The following is a 9,857-nucleotide window of genomic DNA, read 5'->3' on the forward strand; positions in this document are numbered from 1 at the left end:
CGGTTAGTATCGGTGTGATATTGGTTAATACCGGTTCCAGAGCGGTTATTATCGGATAGAGACCGGTTAATATCGGTTTCAGACCGGTTAATGTCTGTTAAAAAGCAGTTCCTGATCGGTTTGAGATCGGTTAATATCAGTTTGAGACCCGTTATAATAGCAGTCGAATAAGAAGTTATATAAACAATAATTCTGATTTGTTCGGTTAGTTTATAACATTAAGCGGTAATGATGGGTACCAAACCAGATCAAAACCTTAAAAGACATATATTAAAAGCAGCTGATTCAATTCGAAAGAAGTATAAAGCCATAAAGTTAAACAGCAGTGAAGCGGATGAGTCAATTAAAAAGCTTTTTCAGCCTGTTATAAATCCTTTAGAAGAAATTTCAATAAAATTGGAGAAGCAATCTCCACCACCACAGCAACAACAACAAAAACAACACAAAAGACCAAAACATCATATTCAAAAGCAAAGGAAACAATTTCTTAAACTACCAAAAAAAGAAAAGATTAAACAAGAACTTGAACTACCAGTTGAAGAAACATATGAACCTAGTACATCACTGCGACAACCAGAAGAAATATATGAGTCATTACCAGAAATAAAAGAAGAAGATGAAGAAACCAAATCTGACACTATGGATGATTTAATTAATAGCAGACATATTTTAGATGAATTTTTAGAACAATATCCTCCAGTTGCGAGAAATGCAATAGAAGCAGTTTTAGAGAAAACCAGTGATCAGACATTTGGTCCTAGATATAATTCAAAAGAGAATAAACTATTTATGGGTAAACATGAATTAATAATCAGTCAAAATGGTGATTTAATTTTAGATAATGAATCATTTCCTGGTACTCCTGGTTTATACAGACTAATATTTTTTAAAAACCCTGAAGATAAATACACTCAAATTACAAAAGAGGATCGGTCAGCATACAAAAAAATACTTGAAATTTCTAATACACATAGAAAAAATAATGATCCCACAAAACAACTAAAAGGTCATAGAGGTGTAAAATATACTCAAATTGTGCAACCAATGTTTACTTCATTTCCTAAATCTCCGTTTATTGGTGAAGGATTATTCACTAATAAACGTGTAGAATATGTTTACTGGGATGACATAAATGAATTAGTGTCACGTCTAGCATTATTACATGCAGCGACAAAAGCGGGTAACAATTCCCATCTGAATGAAATTTTATCAATAGAAGAAGAATTAAAGGAATGTGGTGTAATATATTAGGCTTAAGTTTTTTTCTGGTTAATCCTCAGTGTTGAAATGCCCATTGATCTATTCGGACGTAAAGTGTTATCAGCATCAAGTGCATTTTTTAAATCTACACCATCACCTTTTGTTTTCACTGCTGATGGTGACCTTGATTTAAAACATCATAGAATCTGTAACATTAATGATCCAACAGAAGACAAAGATTGTGCGAATAAGGTATATATTGATTTAGTAAGTAAACAAATATACCAAAAGATGGAAGGAGTAATAGCTGCTTTAACGGATTTAAATAATAATGTTCATAAAGCAGATGCTATATGGATGGATAAATTTAATCAGTTAAACTTAACCATGAATGTTAAGTACAAAATACTTGATGAAAAAATTGATAATATAATTGCTACAATTCCTCACACGATTGAATCAGAATTGCATAACAAACATTTAAGTATAAATTATGAAATCGATAACAAGTGGAAAAAATTTATGAATAATTCAAATGAGATAACCAGACGAATAAAAAAACTTGAAGAACGCTTTGAAGGAATCGATAGTATTAAGATAAAACCAGAAACCATTTCCAAACGTTCTAAAGCAGGTGATACAGATCAACTTGAAAATGTACCTATATCAAAGAAAAGGAAAGTAACAGATTCATATGAAAATAGTGAAAGATAGAACCCATGCCTCATAATAAAAACAAGTGTCCTCCAGGTCAAATGTCAGATCGTCATGGAAATTGTAGAGAAGTGTACCGTAAATAAGCAATGGTTCGACTAAAGCAAGTTAGTGATGTAAAGCAAAAATTGGTAAACGAGATATTTAAACCTGCACGCAGGAATTTTAAACGAAGACGTACTATAATTAAAGGATTGGATGATTTATGGCAAGTAGATTTAGCAGAAATGCAAAATTTATCTTATCATAATAATGGATTTAAATATATTTTAGTCGTAATCGACTGTTTTTCTAAATTTTTATGGACCAGACCACTGAAATCGAAATCAGCTAATGAGGTTAGCAGAGCTATGGAATCAATACTGAAGAATGAAAAAGAACGAATACCAAAGAATTTACAGTCAGATCAAGGAAAGGAATTTTATAATACCACTTTTCAGGATTTGATGAGACGTTATAATATTAATCACTATAGTACGTACAGCGTTAAAAAAGCAGCAATTGCTGAACGAGTTATACGTACTTTAAAATCCAAAATTTATCGATATTTTACGTTATTTGCGACACATAAATGGATAAATAAATTGCAAGAGATAACCAAAAATTATAATACTACAATACATCGAACAACAGGAAGGAAACCCACAGAGATAAACGCTTCGAATCAAGGAGACATAACAGCATATGATCATCTAAAGATTGTTGATAAAAACAGAAAAAAATTTAAAGTCGGAGATTTCGTAAGAATTAGCAAAGAAAAGATGTTATTTGAAAAAGGATATACACCCAATTGGTCAACGGAAATTTTTAAAATCAGTAAGATTAATCTAACCAATCCTGTAACATTTCTGCTAGAAGATAAAGAAGGTCAACCAATCAAAGGAGCTTTTTATATTTGGGAATTATCAAAAACTCAATATCCTGACGTCTATTTAGTTGAGAAAGTGATTCGACGTAAAGGAACTAAATTATTTGTGAAATGGTTAGGTTTACCAGATAATCAGAATAGTTGGATTGAAATGAAAGATATTACCTAATAAATAAGAAATATATATACGATATAATTATTTAACGTCTAATTTAGTTCCATTTAAGATGGCAACGAGTGTAGAACCTGTTATAAAAAAAGTGCTGCATTTTGAAAAAACCATAAGCGATATTCGATTACTAATGAAACTGGAACTACTGAAATTAGGACCGTGCCAGTTGATGGATATATTTCATAAATTACCGGAAACATATCAACAAGATCATGATATAAAGCTGAATCTACCATGTTTACAACATTATTATAACAGTTTTGACGAAGATCAGTTTGATGGTCCTCCTTCATCAATAAATAATTGTGTTTCGTGTATTTTAGATGATACAGGAAGCCAACAACAACAACAACAACAACAACAACAACAACAACAACAACAACAACAACCCACTGCGTTTCAAGTGTAATGCCTCTTTTGAACTCATCACTCATCTTGTTTGTTACTCTTATACAAAATGTGTTGTACGTGCAAAAACCGTTAGATGTTGTAGATATGTACATCGTCTTCACTAGTGAAAGTCCTAACAACACAAGATGGTCTCCTCTCTGGAAAAGTTTATTTTTCAACGATGTTGATTACCAATGGAAGAAGATGAATCTGGGTTATTTGAGCAATACTGCAATAGAAATATTTAAATATGAAAATGTTTCTATAGCAAACTCTGTAATATATTTTAAATTAAGACTAGTTTTTACCAATAGTAATTATATTGATACTGACTGGAAGAGACTTATACTTAATGATCATGATGTAGTTTCAATAAAAAATTGTTTTAATCATGTTCCTACCTTTTTAGCAATGTTTGGAATTGTTTGTACATGTTGGATCGTTTTTATGATGTTCATAGCGTTAGGTTTGGCTTAAAAACTGCAATTAAAAATTTATTTAGGTGTATGACTTTGTTAGTTTAAGTATGTAGTTTGTTTTATGTCTAATAAAAAATAATATTCATTCTGATTATTTTTGTTATCATATTTCCTGTCTAACGTTTTTTTCCTTAAAAACGTTAAATTTTTATCAGTTATATTTTGAATTTTTTGAATTTTTACGTAAGGAACCACAATATCCGGTTGCAAAGTTTATGGAATATAAAATCATATCGCATCAATGATTAATTCATTTCTACTTCGACTGTCCGTGTATGAAAGTAATCATGTTCAAGTGCTCTCAATGCGATAACAAGTTTACTCGCAAAGATGCTTTAACACGTCATGTAAAAAAACATAGTAAGTAAATACATTTTACGTTATAGAAATTGTTTTAATTAAGAGCATTTTTAAGGTGATAAATTATCTAAACTCACTTGCACCGGATGTAAAACGTCATTTACGAGATTTGATAACTATAGGCGTCATATTACAAATTCATCATTGTGTTCAATGGATTCGGATGATATGACTCCTAAAAAAGCCCGCCTGACAACTAGAACACCTTTACAAGGTATTTTTGTAAATATTCTTTATATTATTATTATTATAACTTGTTTTTGTTTTTAGAAGTTACTACTAACGCTCCATCATGTTCATTTCATCAATTTTGTGAAATATGCAATAGTCACTACAGAGGATCCAGATTAAACCATTTACGTTCTTTAAAACATAAAAGTGTCATCTCCGCCAAAATTAATGATGATGATGATTTCGTTGAAGAATATCAAGTTGCCTTCAAATCAAGAATTACCTCATACCGATTGAAAAATTCACAACTAGATGACTTGGAAGTGTGCAATTTTTTTGAAAGAAATCAAGATAAACTTATCACTTTAATAACTAGAAAACTGAGAGAATTTAACCAACTTAAAATTAATTTCGAACTTTTTGCTAAATATATTTTACCTTCTAAAGACATTATCGAAATCAAATCATTCAACACTAAAAATATCATCATTTCAATATCGACAAATATTAAGGTAGAACTGGAAGAAATATGTGGCGTCATAAAAAACAAAATGAGTGAATTCTTGGAAAAAGATAGTGGTAAGTAATATCAATTTTATTTATAAACATATTATTGTATTAAATTTTTTAGGTTGGATTTTAATGGAAATTTTGTTTTTGGAACTTAATATCAACAAATTCAATCCACTACGTGCATCAACATATATACCATTACCGAAGGACATAGCGAAGCGGAGAGCGGTTATCAATATTCATAATGATGATAATGAATGTTTCAAATGGTCTGTTTTGGCACACCTTCATTCAACTGAAGTAAATGTTAATCGACATCGAGTTGATGCTTATCGTGAGTTTGAAGAGGAATTAGATTTTACAGATATTTCATTTCCGGTTAAATTAACTGATATTTTTAAATTTGAAGCACTTAATAATATTAGTGTAAATGTCTATGGAACAGAGCAGCGTTTTGATCATGAAAAAGGTAAATGGGTATCAGATATTATAGGTCCCTTTTATTTAACTTCTAAGAAACGAGACATTCATGTAAATTTATTACTTATCGTAGACGATGAAAGAATGATCAAACATTACTGTCTGATAAGCAACATTTCTCGATTAATAAGTTCACAACTTTCCAAACATAATCATGCTAAATTTATATGTAACGGTTGTCTATTATTTTTTTCGAGTGAACAAAAATTAGTTAAACATCGTAAGTATGCTTGTAATGAAGTTGTCACTACATTACCAACTTCTGATCTGATTATAAATAAATTTGGTAAAGAAGTGCCTGGTAATGAATTAACATTTCAAAATTTTGATAAATCTCTTAAAGTTCCTTTTGTATTTTATTTCGATTTTGAATCTATTTTAAAACCTTTACGCAATGATAATTCAGCCGATAATATCCGTACAATTGTTACACATTTACATGAACCATATAGTTTCGGATATTACATAAAATGTGCATATAATGATAATTTATCAATTTATCGGACTTATCGAGGAAAAGATGCTCCTAAAATTTTTGTGAAATGGTTGCAAGATGATGTAAATAGACTTTATCACGATCACCTCAAACATATCGTACCACTTGAAATGACTCCGTTAGATGAATTGGTTTTTCAAATATCTACCCATTGTCATTTATGTAAAGAACCTTTCAAAACAGATTACGGAAGTCTAAATTGTGATAGAGTTCGTAATCATTGTCACTTAACAGGTGAATTTTTAGGACCTGCACATTCTATTTGTAATTTAAATTATAAGATTCCAAAATATATCCCTGTTTTTTGTCATAATTTAACTAATTATGATAGTCATTTATTTATTAAAGCTTTAGCAACAGAAAAGACCATCATTAATTGCATTGCTCAAACTAAAGAAAAGTATATTACATTTTCAAAAAAAATTTTAGTTGATAAGGTCATGAACACGACTACAAATACAGTTGACAATATTTTTATAACGCTTAGATTCGTAGATTCGTTCCGTTTCCTTTCTTTTTCATTAGATAAATTATCTCAGACTTTAACTTCTAATGAATGTCTAACCATTCGGAAACACTTTCCGGACGATAACCAATTTAATTTGATAAGACAAAAAGGTGTTTTTCCATATTCATATTTGGATTGTTTTAATAAGTTAGATGATACCAGTTTACCATTGATTCAACAATTTTATGATAATCTTAATAAAACTGATATCAGTGAACATGATTATGAGCGAGCACAGGAAGTCTGGAATCTATTTGATTGCAAAACGTTAGGTGATTATTCCGACATTTATTTAAAGTCTGATGTTTTGTTACTAACAGACATTTTTGAAAATTTCAGAAAGGTTTGTCTCAAAATTTATGAACTAGATCCAGCTCATTACTTAACAGCACCTTCATTAGGCTGGGATGCTATGTTAAAAATGACTGGAATTAAATTCGAATTGTTAACTGATATAGACATGGTACATTTCTTTCGAAAATCTATTAGAGGAGGACTTTGTCAATGTTCAAAACGTAAAGCAGTAGCAAATAATAAGTTTTTATCAAATCATGATCCTTCTAAACCAACTTCTTTTATAATGTACCTTGATGCAACCAACTTGTATGGAGCAGCAATGTCTGAATATTTACCTTATAGCGGTTTTCGATGGGAAGATCCTAATGAATTCAATGATAACCTAATTCTCAATTTGACAGATAACGCTGATGTAGGTTATATATTCGAAGTTGATTTAGAATATCCTTCTGAATTACATAATCTTCACAACGATTTACCATTTTGTCCTGAAAAATTTATTCCTCCCTCTAGTAAAACTGAGAAACTTTGCGCAACCTTGAACAATAAAGTACACTATGTTTTACATTATCGAAATTTAAGACAAGCTATACAAGGTGGTTTAAAATTAATTAATATTCACCGTGTTTTAAGTTTTAATCAATCACCATGGTTGAAAACATATATTGATTTAAATACAGAAATGCGTAACAAATCAAAAAACGCGTTAGAAAAAGATGTATTTAAATTAATGAATAATTCAGTTTTTGGTAAAACCATGGAATCAATTGATAAAAGAGTAAACGTGAAATTGGTAACATCATGGAATAATATAGGTAGAAAACCAGGTGCTGAAAGTTTAATTGCACGACCAAATTTTAAAAATTCATCTATCTTTACACCAAATTTTGTAGCTATTCAATTAGAGAACGAAAAAGTTTTCTACAATAAACCTCTGTATGTAGGTTTTACTATTCTAGATATCAGTAAAACTATTATGTATGATTTTTATTATAATTTCATAAAACTTAAATACGGTAACAATGCAACGCTTTTGTATACCGATACTGATAGTTTAGTAATTGAAATTTTTTGTGAAAATATTTATGATGATATTAAATCTAATATAGAGCGTTTTGATACTTCAAATTATAAAGCAGAAAATATTCATGGAATACCTGTATCGTCTTCTGTCATCGGGAAGATGAAAGATGAATATAAAGGACGTGTAATATCAGAATTTTTAGGAACAGGTGCTAAAGCATATTGTGTGGATGTTGAAGGTGAATTATCTAAAAAAGCTAAGGGTATTAAACACAATGTAATTACAAGTGAATTACATAAAATTGACTACCAAAACGCAGTTACTGTTCCAAACACTGAAATTATTAAAGAAATGAATATCTTTCGTTCGAAGCTTCATAACATTTACACAGAATTAAAGAAAAAAATTGCTTTATCTTTCAAAGATGATAAACGTTACATCTTAAACAATTCTGAAGGTAGAACATTATCTTGGGGTCATAAAAATATTCTTCCTCAAACTCAGGAATAATATTTAATTTGTATTGTAGTTATTGTATTATAATGTTTATGTATTATAATATGTATGTATGTATGTACTTATATTTAGATGTAATAAACAATTAAAGTAATTTATTGTTTTTATTATTATCCATTAACCAAATAGCTTATGTGAATTTGTTTCAGGTTTCCAAAATAGACAGCACTATCCACTCTACCTACCTGAGGTTCGACTCCCCATGGAAGGAACAACAACAACAACAACTTTTTTTGCATTATATTTTAAACAAATAACAAAATAAACTTGGTGCGCAACAGACAAGTTAGGCAAACAACATTACAAAAATAAAAAACTACATATACTAGGTTTTTTTTCCTTATCGATAAAATAATGACTTTCCTTTATTAGTTATTAGTGACAAGCGCGATGATTTTCTGATATTTTGCTTAACTCAATACAGCATGTATTGTATATATACTTCATGTATTCAAAATTGCACATTTCAAAAATCATATATTCAAAATTTCACAACCCCAAAAACCAAAAATTTCACAACCCCAAAAAGCTACTACTACTACTACTACTTGTTTTCTTGGTTGCATATTCGCAAACGGGCGGGGGGTGTGTTTAAAAAAAAAAAATGGAGGCCAGCGCCATCTTTGATTGACGGCTGCGCTGACGGCAGCGCCATCTAGCGAAAAGTTTGCAGACCGTGGCGCCATCTAACGTGAGAATTTAGGCGGAATTTGTGACGACATCGGCGCTACCAACATTACACCCAATATTAATTTTTAAATAAATTAAAATTTTGGCGCCATTTTTTTTAACAAACAAACATGGCCGACTAATTTCAAATATTAATTTTGAAATAATTTAAATTTGGCGCCAATTTACCATTAAACAAAAATGACCGCCGCCGACTTTCAAACTTCCAAGATGGCGACGATTATTATTATTATTATTATTATTATACTACATAAATATATTTGCATCATCACAAATGGCGTCAGTCGGCCGCAGGCCGGCTGACCAGCTGGTCGCAGGCCAGCGAGCTGCGATTACGCGCTTGCGTCTGCGGCTGACTGACACAATTTTCACACATGCGCAGTAGAGGGAGGTGGAGGTGGTTTTTGAACCGGCTATCTCTATCTACTTAAACGTCATACCTTTTAAACAACAGAAAGCTTAAGATACATCTTCAAGAACCGGAGACCATAAATTTTGTGTTTCTATGCCAATTTGTTGGAATTTTACAAGACTTCTGCGGAATTTAAATATTTTTAACGGTTATGAGCAACGCTCTCAAAAATTTTCTCCAAAATTTCGATCTTCCATAAATAATTATTGGTTGTGTTGTTGGAATGAATATTTATCAGTTTATTAATAAAACAAAGCGTCAATGACGGTCGCCATTTGAGAAGTGGAAGCACGGATATAAAAACTGTTAGAATTACTCAAATGCATCAGGAACTTTTTCAAGGCAAATTAATTTCCTGGTATAGTTTAAATTATTTGCGTTTCACACACTTTTCACTGAATTACTTATTTAAATTATCATATAACCGTTTTACGTTGCTTAAAGTTTTATTTCACGAGTGAACTATTATGGATATCCCGTTAACGAGACATTATGTCGGTCATGTTTAAAGATTAGGTTATTGATACGTCTGCTGAAGTAGTAACGCTTTATTTATAACTGCCGGAA

General features: G+C 30.5%; 1 long non-coding RNA gene across 2 annotated transcripts; it reads left to right on the plus strand.

Annotated features, from left to right (window-relative positions):
* The first annotated feature begins 2,617 nt into the window (after window positions 1–2,617).
* Window positions 2,618–8,501, plus strand: LOC135267618 (uncharacterized). 2 transcript variants are annotated; one of them, XR_010336016.1, is made up of 5 exons: window positions 2,618–3,391; window positions 3,448–4,183; window positions 4,239–4,397; window positions 4,454–4,933; window positions 4,986–8,282. It is a non-coding gene; the product is annotated as an uncharacterized LOC135267618 (long non-coding RNA). The 2 variants fall into 2 exon arrangements; XR_010336017.1 differs by lacking the exon at window positions 2,618–3,391 and adding an exon at window positions 8,338–8,501 and having other exon boundaries at window positions 3,889–4,183; window positions 4,986–5,167.
* The last annotated feature ends 1,356 nt before the right edge of the window (window positions 8,502–9,857 follow it).

The sequence above is a fragment of the Tribolium castaneum genome, unplaced genomic scaffold (assembly GCF_031307605.1).
Source record: "Tribolium castaneum strain GA2 unplaced genomic scaffold, icTriCast1.1 ptg000062l, whole genome shotgun sequence".
Taxonomy (NCBI): Eukaryota; Metazoa; Arthropoda; class Insecta; order Coleoptera; family Tenebrionidae; genus Tribolium; species Tribolium castaneum.